Source organism: Enhydra lutris, unplaced genomic scaffold (genome assembly GCF_002288905.1).
Source record: "Enhydra lutris kenyoni isolate GAN:26980312 unplaced genomic scaffold, ASM228890v2 scaffoldscaffold3, whole genome shotgun sequence".
Classification (NCBI taxonomy): domain Eukaryota; kingdom Metazoa; phylum Chordata; class Mammalia; order Carnivora; family Mustelidae; genus Enhydra; species Enhydra lutris.
Genome location: NW_019154087.1, coordinates 33,734,754 through 33,749,991, shown reverse-complemented (window position 1 = coordinate 33,749,991; position 15,238 = coordinate 33,734,754). Strand labels below are relative to the sequence as shown.

Here is a 15,238-nt window from a genome sequence, read left to right as displayed (position 1 = left end):
GTTTTTCATAACTTGAGTTTTATATGATTCCAAATAAAAACAGAAAATTTAAAAATGCCCTAAAAAACCCTATTATCATATTTCACAAAAGTCAAGGTAAAAAGTCTTTCCAATACACTGAAACTAAGTTAGACCTGATGATTTTCTTCCTGTGACAGATTGTGGGGAGCAAAACTAATGTTCATTCTGTTAGTTGATAAAGCACCCCAGGCTAATATGTAAGGTTAAAGGTGTGAGGTTCAAATTAAAAGTTTTAAAAATTCTTTGAAAGAATACACATTTGGCAGTAAATACATGACGTAGTATAGGTAAAGTCTGGTTGCTCATACCTTACCTTAAAACTCATTTTATTACTCATTCAGTTGTTGCTCTGTTTGGGGAGATGGCCATTTGTCAAATGGCCATTTGTCTGCTAAGAAACCTGGTCTGGAACTTTTTCCATCTAGCTCATGGGACAGCTGTCAAACAGCAACCGTGTTTGATCTTGCCAATATGTTCTGCAGTAAAAATTGGCTTCACTTGCATCACAGACACAACTAGCTTTCAAAGCTCCTCCCAAATGATAAATTTCTGACACTGGGATGTAAATGATGCTTCCTGGAGCTAGCTTTCTTTCTCACTTTACTTCCTTAATTTGCTTTCTTCTGGCAGGGCACCATCTCTAGTTTTTCCATTGCGGAACATCAAGGATCCAAACTGTCAGCTAACTAAAGAATAACCTTGTTTCCATCAATTTCGGCTTTTTTACTCAGTGTGCAAGAACATTCAAAACTGCTTGAATAAACATAGTTCAGAAAGGCAAAGGAATAGGGGACTGGGGTATTGACAGATCCATCAACATAAAGCTGAGATCTTGAAGGTCTTATTCACAATCCCTCCTTACGTGCTTATTGTTGTATGTGATGATAAACAGTTCTGATAATCAATAGAGTGCCACAAAATATCAAACTGAAATTTTGTAAAATGTTTGCTGTTGTTTTTAATTTTTATTACTCAGGAAGGCAGTGTTGATTCTTTTTTTTTTTTTTTTTTTACTATTGGAGTATATTTAAACATACCAAAATGTGTATGTATTTTAATATATTTATTCAGGTTTCCAAAATATAAAAAGTTTTCCTTTCAGTCATTGTTTTAGAAAGTGAGATTTGTTCCTTTAGAAGGTTGCAAAATATCAGATGACTGTTTACTACCTTACATTATTCAGTCATGTAGCAAAGTACTTATGTATTCACATCCTACAGAAAGATAGGCACTAAAAATTGATTACCCTTTCTTGCCCAAAGCATGTATTTCTTCCTTCTGATTATTTTATTGTAAACTACTGGGAAGACTAATGGAAGCTGGGAAAGTCACACATATGTTTTCAACTCAAAAGGGGCTCTGTTAAGTGCTGGAAAAGATAGTAATGATTTAATGACATATTTAAAAAATGTATGGACAAACTAATTTTGTATTCCTTAATTTTGAGTTTTAAGACAAGAGGGTCACTACCAGTAAAGAGAAATAATTCTACATTTTGGTTTGAAGCTTCGTCAAGTGTTGATTTTTCAAGGTGTTTGTTAAGTAACACTTAGTATGCAACTTATTAAGGAATGATTCTATCATTTGTAATATTTTCATTTTGTGGTAAATACAGTTTTTTTTTACATATCATTCTAGTTTCTGCATAAACCCCATCTCTTAAGTAGCAGCTAGGGAGAAGCCTTATCCAATGACATGATATTAATTTGTTACAATTTCTTATAACACACATACACTGTTTAAGTCTATAGCTAGATAAATTCATGTCAGGCAATATGGTACATTACTTCTAGTGCTCAATTCAGGGGATGGGAATGGTACTTCTAAAGATAATTTTCAAGACATTGAGTCAGTAAGATATAAAGAAGTGGGCAGATTTGACAAAATGGGAATGGACTGATTATCAGTGGGCTCCTGTGCTGCTGGAAAATTCTTTCCTTCTTCATTTGCAAGAAGGTGGCCTGGACACCATGCACAACCACGTCAGCTGGCCTAGACAACAACTCCCCCACCATCGGGTCATGTATGTTAAAACAATACTTTCTTTGCTCTAGAGAGAAATGATAAGTATCAGCATTAATTTCAGAAATTGTCTTTTAATGAAATGTCATCTTAAATTTTTTTTCTAGAGTATGTTTTGAAAATCAAACAAGCAAGCCAATTCTCTTCAGCCAAAATTATTAAGGAAAACTTCTGAATATTTAAATATCTAGCATGGTTACATCTATATGTATTTAACAAGAAAAAAAAATGACTATCTCCAAATACCATGTGCATTTAACAAGGAAAAAGGCTCATCTCCAAATACCATGTGTATTTAATAAGGAAACAAGGACCATCTCCAAATACCATGTGCATTTAACAAGGAAAAAGTGATCATCTCCAAATACCATGTATTTAACAAGGAAAAAATTGATTGTCTGCAAATGAGCATCTATAAATACCTCTTCACGAACACTTAGCTCCTCTGCGCTGTGTGTGTACTTGCCTTGCACACATATGGAGGAATCTACTTTTCAGTTTTGGCAACCAGTTTTATGCAACTATTACCAATTTTCAAAATCCAGAACTATATAACAAATGCCTAATGCTAGAATGAAAGCTCTTTTGGAGGCAGAAATTATTGTCATATTCATTTTTATTTTCCATTAAGTCTAGCATTCTGCCAGGCACATTATAAGCAGTCAGTAAGAATCTTCTAAAAGCACGGATATTCTACAAATGGCAATTGTGATCATTCGGAAAGGGTTCATGAGGTATTTTAGAGTTCATAGCGCCTCAAATTAATTTACATACCAAAGGTTGTAACAATAGTTAAGATCTCCAAACTGGACTGGTTACAGATTTTGTGTGACCTAGTGCAGAGTGAAGATTTGGGGATCCTCGTTGTATTAGGAATTCTGAAACAGTGACAGATGAGCATTAAACCAAGAGTCCTGTGTGACAGCATAGGTCACATACCCATGAAGTCAGTCCTGTCTAACTACAAGTGTCAGTTAACTGAGCATTCTACTTCAAGGAAAAATCTGAGAATTAAAATTATATCTTTATTAGCAGATTTTTGTTTTGGAACTTATTTGCTATTTCCCAGCTTCTTATGGTGATTAGATGTTTTCTAGAAGAATCATGGCTTTCCAGAGAGAGAAACTCAGCCTCCAAATAAGTCTCTAAGTAAGTATGTTTGCAATGGTGTGCAAGGGAAAGTGTGCGATTTTGTTTGTTCATGGCTTTCCCTTTGGATGTACTCCAGTGCTCATCCATGTGTCTGACCGAAAACAAGTAAACTCCCTGCAATACGAAAGCTAAATCTTTTGGGGGCACTAGCAGACTCCTTAATACATGGATATAATACAGTCTGAGATTTTAAAGTTCAATACATTGAGATAACAAGGTTTGAGATTCTACCTTGAGTTGGTAGACTATTTACTGAGATCAGTTGCTAGTGTGAAATTTATTTTACTATCCAAATAAACCAGCTTTCTGATACTATTAAGGTCATGCTACAAAACTTGAAGCTATAAAAGAAAAATTTGTATTTTTCAGCAGGGAGATCAGTGAATGCATCCTATTAATACTTCATTTCTTAATATAAATATCTAAAGAGCCCTGAAGTGTTCAGGGAGATAATGGCAACTCAATTTGTGAACAGCAACTTCAGACAATGAACTTATTTCTGGCAAAGTGCCACAGTTACCCCAAATTATTATATATTGTATAAAGGCACACCCCAGATGCTCATACGGATGGCATTATGCTAATCGGGCCATGCGACTTGATTAATAAAATTGCTAAACAAGTTTTCTGCATGTAGTTCATTCAAATTAACAAAGTAAAATTTCCAAAGTTGGCTTTATTCTGTACATTGAAATCATGATTAGCTTAAAACTATTATTGCCTTTTCAATTTTGTTGTAATATTATTATTCATCTTATTCTCCTGTAACATTTGACTTAATTTTCCACTTTCTACTATTAGTCAATATTGATATCACCATTTTCATCCTGATATCAGGTAAATCTCAATATTTCCTTTTCTGTTGTCTCATACAGACTTTGTTTTTTCATTTATATACAAGAAGGGAAAGCTTTGCACCATGTATTATTTTTATAGACTTTCATTCCACCTAAATCTTGACAGAAAAATATTATGCTATGAACATCAATCTAGGAAGCTCACATTGCTGGTTTTATTGCTATGTATCAAGCCTTAATTTTCATCAACTTAATACATAAGTTTCTATATTTCTGAATCATAAGGCTTAAACTATTATTGCTTATATCATAAAATATAGGACTATTATCTCTTTGTCTGAGACCTGAAGCGTATTCTTCTGAAATGGAATTTACTTCCAAATGATTCAAGAGCAATTTAAAATGAATGACTGCAAAGCTAATTTTATCTGCATTTGGCTTCCCATCCATCAGAGAGATAATTCATGATATATTACAACAAAGGCAGCTGAAATTAACTATTTGAATGAGACTCTAGCTTATTTTTAATATTTTGATTAAAATATCCTTTGGAAGACAAAGACTATGGTCTATATTTCAAGCAACATATTAATGGATTCATCATTTAAATTTAAGTAGCTGAATATATAATACCTTAACAGTATTACACAATTTGGAAGTACTGCATGATTACAACTCCAAAAGAAAAAACTTTTCTTCTTCTTCTTTCCAAGAAACACTTTTGAAATCATGCTTAGACATGATTAATGGTGACACAGAGTCAACATGCTATTGGGGATGCACTTACTTGTGAAAGAGAAGCACCTTCTTCTGCCCCAGTTTAAGTCTTAATGATCTCTGAATTTTATTACTATAAAGTCCTCCTAAATGTTTTCCTGCCTGTAGTCTTTACCTTTACCACATAGTCTATACTGTGCTTTTAGAAAAATGTTTTCAAAAATACATTTACTCTCTTTCTCAATTAATTTAATAAACACAATGTAAACCAAGAAGCTAAGTTTATTTTTGCTTATCAGATTAGCTAAAATAATTGTACGATTGATGAGGAGTTGAGGAAATGTGACTCTTTGCATATACTGGGTATAGCGTAAGTTGGTATCACAGTAGAGAAAAATGGACGGTAAAATCAAAAATTAAATCTCTGCATATCTCCAAATACGTCATCCCATTTCTTGGAACACATCTTACAGACATAATGGCATTTATAGGTGTATGTGTGTATATAAATATGATATTATATATATTTATATATGTGTGTATACACATATGAGGTATATATCTCATGTGTATATGTGTGTATACATATGTGTACATATGTATATATACAATGTATATGTGTATATAAATACATGTGTATATGTATGTATATATAGTACACATACATATATATGTATGTATATATGTATATACACACACACACACACACATACACAAAGATGTTTACTAAAGCACTGTTTATTTAAAAATACATAAAATATATCAAGAAAAGGTAGATGGAATTAACTGTTTGAATGAGAACAACTAACAATCAACTGAGGCATGGTTAGGTAATTATTTATGATATGTCCTTCCAAGAGAATACTGTTTTGTCAATAAAACCAAGGAGCAGAATTGTGTGTATTAAATCAGAAGGGCATCCATTAGTCAACTAAGCAAATGAAGCAAATTTTTGACTAATTTGCATAGAATGATGCCACTTTTGAGAAAGAGAAAGAAAGGATGGAAGAAAGAAAGAAAGAAAGAGAAGGAGGGAGGAAGGAAAAGAAAAGAAAGGAAAGAAAGGCAAAAAAGGAAAGAAAGAAAGAAAGAAAGAAAGAAAGAAAGAAAGGAAGGAAGGAAGGAAGGAAGGAAGGAAGGAAGGAAGGGAGGAAAAAGAAAAAGGGTGGGAGCGAGAAAGAACGAGCATGCAACACCTAGATGAGTGCTTGAATAACCAGGGACTGTAGCCTTACCAGGATAACAAATCAAACGGGCCATTACACTCCCCATAACATCATCACCCTGTTTCGTAACTCTTACTCATTCTTCAGATATCAGACATCCCTTCTTCTGAAGGCCCCCTCACCTCCAAATCCTGGACCTTAGCCCCTGGTCTCATCTCCCATTGCTCTCTACTCTTCTTGTTTATTATTTCTTCCCCATTAGAAGGCAAGTTCAGAGCTTTAGGAACAGTGCTTGTCTTAATTCATTCCTGCATAACAGATACTTAGTCCAGTGCATGGAAAGGACTGCAGGGTTTTCTTTCTTTCTTTTTTTTTTTCTTTTCACTTGAATTGTTGTTCCTACAGAAGTTCCTATATGATAAGACAGAAGTATGTAGGAATTACTCTAGCAACAGAAATAATGAGAAGAAATCCTTATACAAAATACAACAGAAATATATGTATATCTAAAAGGTAGTCCTTCAGCATTTATAAGGACAGATCCTGTCCCCACATGAAAAAAATTATATCTATCTTCTATGCAAATATTAATGTCATGTATCATGAAATGTAATAGCCTTGAACTAAATATATTCCCTCAATAAATAATCAAAGTTGAATCTAAAACATTTTGTGTGTGGAAAATAATATGACACATCTAATGACCATGCCTCCTCAACCTCTTGGCCTCATTTAAGGCTTGACTTCATTGCACCACTCCCTCCTTTTTGAAACTTTCTCCTCCCTTGGGAACTGTGCATCAGCACTCAATTGCTTCCCATACTATCTTTTTGACCTTTCTCTTTGTTTTCTGCTGTTTGAGTACAGTCATATTCTTACCAAGTTTCTCTCCTTTAGTCTCTCCCTTGAGCATCTCATCCACAACGCTGGCTTCAATTACCATATTGTGCCACACACACAGTCTTCCGTTCCACCTCCTTTCTTCTTAAAATCCTTTGATGCCTTTGCATTGACCAACAAAAAAATCAGATTTTCTACCAAGGCCAGTGAGGACCCACTTGATCTGATTGCTGCTGGCCTCTATGTTTCATTTCCTACCCTCATGTCCTCATGACCTTTTCACCATTCTCAAGACAGACAGACTGGTGTTTGTATCTTTGAACACACCCAAAGCAGGCCTACCCTACGGCATTTGTACAAACTCTTCATTCCTGTAGAAAAGATCTCTCTCCTTGCCATTTAGGTTTCAGCTCAAGATGTCTCCTACACAAGAGATTCTTGATCACCCAGTCTCAATCTCTCGATGTGTTTCTTCAAGAACACATCATTCTACTTGATTTCTTCGTATCACCTACCCCTCTCAGATCAGTTTACTAAGTTAGTTGTCTCTTTTCTTTTCCCCTCCCACAAAACTCAAAGCATTATGGGATTAGACGACTTTATTTTGTTCAACAGTCTAATCTCAGCATCAACATCAGATGAACATCTTCCCTCTAAAAGTAGCTTCTCTTTTTCACTCAGCTCCTTATTTCTGATTGTAATATCATTCTCACAGTCAGAAACTTGGAGTCCTGTCTCTCCATCAGGTCCAACTGATCTATGTGTACAATGAAGATCAGCTCCATATTTTCTCTCTCACCATTAATCCCTATTCTCTTTTCTGTTGCTCAAATTGAAGCCCATACCACTTGCAAATGGATTATTACAAGAGTCATGCTACCGACTGGCTTTGCTGCAGACTTGCTCCTGATTTTCCTCTCTCAATCGCAGCTATCCCACGTCTAAGTGGAAGATAGAATCATAACACCTTCTGCTGGAAACTTTGTGTTCAATAGAACACAGTCAAAAATTTACTCAATTTTCAGCTTATTTACCACTGTTCCACCAAAACCAAAATTGGTCGTACCAAATTCCACACTAAGGTAGCTTTTTCAATGTTTTCCCACACGCATGTTAGTTGTGCACATGATGCTTTATTTCCTATGGACTCTTCACTGCCTGTTTCAATGTCACTGAGAAATCTAGTCCTAATCCTTGCAGGGATAACTGCTCCTTACTGTTCGATTGTGAAATCCTCTGATGCAATTCGAGAGGCCCAGTCATTTCTGTATTCCTTACTATAGTCCAGCTCTACCATATACTTAGTAGGTTCTAAAACTTTTATTCAATCAAAGTGAACACATCTAAAGTTGATTACTTGCTCCAAGAGCTATGAAAAATATTTTTTACTTCCCCATAGTAATGTATTATGATAATTCAAATTACCTGAATATAATCTCTCTATCCATATCCTTATCAAAAAATCTGTACTTTTTTTTAAACTTTGATGGAAATTTTCAAGTATGTGAAAAATGATAAAACAAAGAACCTGAACACCCATAACAGCTTCTGGGAATTTCAACATTCACATGTAAAGGGAACTGAACATGTCAGAGTGCTAGGATGAGATAGCAAAGAAGACAAATGTCATCAAATTAAGAATAAGAATTAAATTCAAAATATTGGAAATGATGAAAATAAAATCTATGGTAATATATGTACAATGTTCAGCCATAAAATTAAGACCCCAAAATAATAATGATCAATGATAAGAACACACAATTTATATTTTTAAAATGTGACCATTAAAAAACTGTAATCTCAGATTTCACATGCAAATTAGAAACTCTTTTTAGTGACTTTGGAGTGAAGAAATTATCCCTTAAATTTAGTGAAATAATTAATAATACACCTAAAATATACACTACTCTATGGATCCATAACGAAGTTCATGAATAAAGGAAACTTCAAGGTTATAAAATCTTGATCTTTCAAGAATTGTCTTCAACTTTTTCCTCTTTCTCACTTCCAACATAAAAACAATCAACGGTGCTACTAATTTTATAGCCTACCTGTTTCTTGAATCTGCCTCTTTTTCTGTTTCTGAGTCCACTGCCATCATCATTTCTCACTATTTTCAAAGCCTCATGAGTGGTATCCCTTGCCTCCTGATTAAAGGCAAGTTCTAAGTCACTTTTCTGTTTAAAATCCTAAACCTTCTTTCTCATAAGATAAATGCAAGCTCATCAACATGGTGCACAAGCCCCTCCATGATCTCATGTGTGTGTACCTTCGCACCTTCCTTTCTCACCACCCTATTCCCTGTCCTCTATGTTCCAACAACACAGTCCATCTACTGTCTTCTGGACACAACCTGAAGTTTCTACACCTTTTGCTTCTGTGCCCCTCTCCTATTTCACTGTTCCTCCTCATCCTCTAAACTCTGCCTCAGGCCATCATTTCTTCCAGGCACTTTTCTCTTCCTTTCCTACCTCTGCCAGCCTAGAACCTACCTCTCCCCTAGCCTTAGTGATTGCTTTGTTAGAGGCTTAAAAATACTTCTAGCACTGTCTTTTATAATAACTTTGTAGTGAACTAACTGGCTCTTATTATAGTCTTTGGAACTGATGATATACTTTTTGAATAAATGGGTGCAGGGCTTTCTGTATCCAGGGGAGACCACAGACTTTGGGTCTGAATTGGGTAATTGCTATGAAAATCAACTTTGGGACCCCACAGACTTGGATTTGCATCTCAGCACCACTTTTTACTGTGCGTGACTTTTGGCATTTCACCTAATCTCAGTTTCCGTGACTATAAAATGGGTAGGCAGGGTGCCTGGGTGGCTCAGTCAGTTAAGCATCTACCTTTGGCCCAGGTCATGATCCCAGTGTCCTGGGATCAGGCCACAGTCCATCTTCCTTTCCTTCTGCTGCTTCCCCTACTTGTGCTGTCTCTCACTCTCAAATAAAGAAATAAAATCTTTTGAAAAAATAAAATAAAATGGGGAGACAAAGCAAGGTGGTGATAGCGTTTGGGGTATGTGAAGTAGAGCAATAGGAATGATTCAGCGTAAAGCTGACCACAGATAAGATCTTCACATATGGTAACTATTTTATTGTTTTCTTATTGTATTGCTGTTGTGGATACTAATCCTCTCTCATTTTCCAAAACACCCTTGAGCACTAGGAAGTCTTTAATCTCTCTTCCCAAAGTATCCTTTCTGACCAGTGCCTAGTAAACTCCTATTCTTCTTTCCAAGTTCATCTTAAATTTCATCCCCTCCAGGAATTCATTCTAGACTCTTTGAGCATGGATTTGTTTTCTTCTCTCTGTGTTAACACCACACAATATGCATTGCTATGTCATCGCATTTAACACAATGATAGGTCACATTGAACTTTTCTGTGCTCCACTATACAGACAACTTATTTCAATACAATTATGTGTAATTCATTCATGAGTCTATAACATGCAGCCATATTTGGTATGTAGCAGGACCAAAGGACAATATTTGTTGAGTAAACTGATGAAAAGATACATAAATTCCTCAAACTGTAAGTTTCTAGATTTTTTTTCAAATCTAGAGACATGAATACTTCTTATTTTCCTACTTTGTAAAAAATAAAACTTTAGGGCTGCCTGGGTGGCTCAGTGGGTGAAGCCTCTACCTTCAGCTCAGGTCCTGATCTCAGGGTTCTGGGATCAAGTCCCACATCGGGCTCTCTGCTTAGGCAGGGAGCCTGCCTCCTCCTCTCTTTCTCTACTTGTGATCTCTCTCTCTGTCAAATAAATAAAATCTTAAAAAAAAAAAAAAATAAATAAAACTTTAGATTTCGTATTAGTGTCCTCTTATGAGCCCTCATTCTTTCTTGGGAGTATAAAAAATAGTTTTGTCCCATTACAGTTTTCTTCTTTTAAATTTTGGACATAATTTATAAATAAAACATCAGGATTTGCTTTCTCATTAGTAATCTCCCTACACACCAACACCACTCACCTTATCACTTCTCAAAATGGGTTTACTGTCAGGGACTGGTTTGGAGGAGCCGGGAGCAGGTGGTGAGAGGAACTCTGCTGGTGAATCAGAAGCCCAGTGCTGGTCCTCGTCATGCTCCCAACAATCTATTGTTTTTGTAAGTGTGGTTAGGTAGGTAGGTAGGCTGATAAGTAGGTCTATATGGTGTGAACAAAAACCCAAAGTGTGAGTACACCATACACAGAAAGAGCAGAGCTTCTAGAACTTGAGAGCACTCCAGAAGTCCTCTAGTCAAGAAGTCTTTGCTTCCATCATGACTGTGCTCAAGACTTCGGGAGGGAGGCCAGGGGTCCAAAAGTGGGGAAAAAGGGCTCAGAGAATTGTTTTATTTCTTTGTGCCCTGTCTCCCTGGCGGGGTGCTTGTACGGGAACATAGGATGTGGAAAACATGGGTGAGTGTTGCTTGTGGCTGCAGAGAACTAATGTGATGTATAGTTAAATATCTACATAGAATTTTGATTCAATTTTCTCATCTTATAGAAAAGGAAACTGAGGCCCAGACAGTCTGAATGACTTGTCTGAGATTGTGTGACTATTAAGTGACAGGAGTAGATGTGTCAGGCCAATCTCAAGATTTCCTGGCTCTGGTATATATTTTCTGATTACGTAAGTTCTGTAGCACCATTTCAATACCCTCTTCTAATTCACTTGATAATTTATTTTATCTTCTTATTTTTGAGCTACCCATAAACTATTGCCTTTTTAATGCTGTTATGGTTTTTTAAAAATTGTATATTTTAAATTTTATTTATTCCAGTTGCTAAAATTCTATAATAAAGAAACAAAGAACAAAAATGGAAATTCAACCCTCAAACTCCCTCCCATTCCCCATTCTACCAAATTTTGACACTACTGTGTTTTGTTCTGGACCTTTCTCTCTGCAGTTATTTATGTATGTGCAAATGTGGATATAGATATAGCAATAAAATATAAAATGTGGAGACAAACCATGAGAGACTGTGGACTCTGAGAAACAAACTGAGGGTTTTGGAGGGGAGGGGGTGAGGGGTTGCGTGAGCCTTGTGGTGGGTATTGTGGAGGGCACGTATGGCATGGAGCACTGGGTGTGGGGCATAAACAATGAATTTTGGAACTCTGAAAAGAAATAAAATAAAATAAAATAAAAAAATAAAAGGAAATATAAATGCATATGTTTTGTATTGACTACTGCTTTTCGCAGTAAATTCTCTGCCTTACTTGATCCATCACTTGCCAAAGTTGGTGTTATCATATGCTTACTATGTTCTAAACACTGTCCTACAATGTTTAGGATAAACTAAAGCCAATGTTAAAACTGAAAACATCAACAACTAAAAACCACCGTACATTTATAGTTTTGGTAATGTTTACAGGACACCAAAATTTCTGCACAGGTTTTAAAACAGAAACAAACAATATCATTGTTATCTTTAGCTCCAGTAATTGAATTCCGGATCCATGTGTGTCTTATTTAAAATTATAGTTTCCAAGTGGCATGTGATATAAATTCACATTTCACGACTTTGCCAAGAAAAGATTGATTCACTGATTGTGGGAGGGTACTGATTATGAGCCAATACCCCCACTTTTTATCCCTTTTGATGGAACAAATGACATTCTTCCAAAATTTACTGTTTTGGAAGATAATATACCCAGGATCCTGAAGAAGATAGTAAGGGTATGAATCACCTCCAGCAAGGTACAGGGTTGGTTAATGTTTTACATTTTCACCTCCCCTGCCACTGGAAATCACAACACTTGACACTGGGTCACAAAATTATTAAACCTTAAAGTAGTAGCACTTCCTTCTCCATGTGAGACCTCACTTCTCCTTGACACTTTACTCCTAAAATCCCTCTAGGCTCCTGGCCTTTTCTTTCTGCCTTTAACCCCCGTAACTAATTAAATCTGGACAAGTCTTTGGTGAAAATAGTTTTCCTTCAAAGTTATTCATTCAAAGTTCCCCTTAAGGCATTCTTTGTCACTTTAGCCTAGCCTGCCATCTTTACATGAAGTTGAAAGAGGTAAGCTATTTTTATAAAATAAAAACTCTTTCAAGACCTAAGTCTACCTTGATGTTTCGAATAAATACTAGATGCTAAAGTATGACAAAAGCTTCAACATTGTTAGAAGTTTACAAATAAACAAAAAGTTCCAAAGACTCTGGTCTCATTTAAAGACAGTTAAACTTAAAAAAAAAAAAAAAAAAAAAAAGTATTATATTTGGAAGTACTTTTCTTGGGGTCTATAAGTAGATTCTTTGACAACAATGAAAAAGGATTAACTAACCAGTGCAGTTGAACTTATTCCCAATAAATTTGTTTTGGGAATCATATTGGACCTCAGAATTAAGCGGCACATTAATATTGCCATGTATTTAGAAGAAACCAAAAGTGAAGATCAAAGGAAATAAGGAAATAAGACTGGAAACACAGCACTCCTAAGGTATTTTCTCTACTAAGATCAAATTAAAACTTGCCATGGTGCCAACTACTTTAAACCTACTTCTACATTTTACAAATAAACAGGTATTACTTTTATTTTGTTTAAAAATGTAAAGATCAGACACATACCATTTGTTGTTGATCCAGGGTACTCAGCTCTAGGGCAAAAGACTGAATGAGATTCAATGATGGGCTCCCTCATCACTTGCTTAAAGCTAGCGACTGTGTTTAAGAAGATGTGAAGGAAGTTTTCTTTATGATACCATTTTTTAAAAATGAATTAACAATGTCCTATGGCCATCTCATTTCTTAGTTATCTTATGGATGCAAATTTCATAGTAAGCTCCTTATGTTCATAGATGAAAACTCGGGTTTTCAAAGTTTGAGTGTGTTTCCCAAGACTGTCCATCCGATGAATGGAAGAGCTGGGAAAGGAATCCAGGTACTCCTAGTTTGTTAAGACTGAGTGATGCTGCCTCCCATAACGTGAAAACTTCGATTTGTCAAATCATTGTCCATGATTCTCTTACAGTATTATTGTTAGGGACAACATCAAAACAACTATAAAAATAACATATACAAAGCACTTACAAAGGCCAGGCATCCCACTAAGTACTTTAGATTTATTCCCTCTTGTAGGTCTCACAACACCATGGGTGATATTGTTATCTCTGTTACTGTGCTAAAGATGAAAAAGCAGGGGTACAAAGAAGCCAACTTGCTTGCCCAAGGTCCACCCAGCTCCTAAGTAGCAGTAATTTCCTTTGATGAACATTCAACATACAGACTTGGAGATGAACAGACAACATACTGATGAAGAATCATCTCTGTGGAGCTTCTCAAGGAGGCACCAACTTCTGTTTATTAGTTACAGGTCAAAATGGGAAATATACAAATGGTAACTTTTTAATATCATTTTATACATGCTGCATCTGCTAGTCTTTTTAGAGATCACAATGATGTGTTCTTATTGCTCTTTTATTTGGTTTACTTTTTAATTTATTCAGCCAACACATTCATAATAACTGCTTTAAATCACCTAGAAAAGCTAATGTCTAAGTTAAAGGAAACAGACTTAGCAAATCATTGTCCACAATATGGAGAGGAATAATACAACACAATAGGCACAGAATATGTGTAAGCAATTTGAAAGTTGTTAACTGCCACACAAAATGAGGTATGAGCACTGTTAAAATTATTGTCAAATAAGTAATAACAAGTCAAGATAATCTGTAGAAAGATGTAAGGAAAATACTCGAAGATATATAGTGCAACTCCTCTGCAAAATAAAACAACTCCTAGTTGTTACTCTTGAGCCAGAAATATCTTAAGTTGCACTTTCTCCACCTCTAAAGGCTTCTTCAGAATATCTATAATATAAATAATGATTATGAACGAATGGAAACTGAGGCAAAGGAGGGTTATTTGCGGAAAGGTAGGGTGCAGCTGAGGGGCACTAGGATACAGCTGTGGCCTCTTCCGTTACAGGAGGTGGATTTCTTTGAACGGTATCCATTTCCCTTTCTCCGGGGCCTCTGTTTTATCAAACCTCCAAAAAAGAAATAAGAGTTGACAATCTTTACAAATATAAAGGAGGCAAACGATTTGTGGAAAGGAAGAATAACAAGGTTTTCTCATGTTAAGGAGGTGTTTTATCAGAAATGCACTCATGCCTGGAAAATCTAGGTCTCTGAGCACATGTGGTTATTTTCAGAAAGGCATAGCCTCTCTGTCTTCCACTTCAGTAAACTCAGGGAGTGAAAAACCATTCTGTGAAAGCAGCTAGCTCATTGACATTAGCAGCATATCATTTCCCCAAAGTTTGAGAGAGCAATGGATTGATTTCAGGGTTCACAGTGGGGCAAGGCAAGACAGCACGGCTCACATAGCTTTTGGAAACAATATCAATTCATAGAGCTATTTCAAGGTTTCATGAAGATGTGATAAACTACTTGATTGGGTTACATGTTTCCTCCTGCAGGGACTATTTTATCTACTCCTTTTAGATAAGTCAGGCTGATTTGTTGTTTTCATGCTCTGTCTTTCTTTAAATCTACTTAAATAAGCAGGTTGATTTCAAGG

At 35.7% G+C, this 15,238-nt stretch overlaps 1 protein-coding gene across 2 annotated transcripts in view; it reads right to left on the bottom strand.

Annotated features, from left to right (window-relative positions):
- Positions 1 to 15,238, bottom strand: part of LOC111155624 (unc-5 netrin receptor C) — a 354,147-nt gene that overhangs the window by 156,436 nt on the left and 182,473 nt on the right. The window lies entirely within an intron of this gene.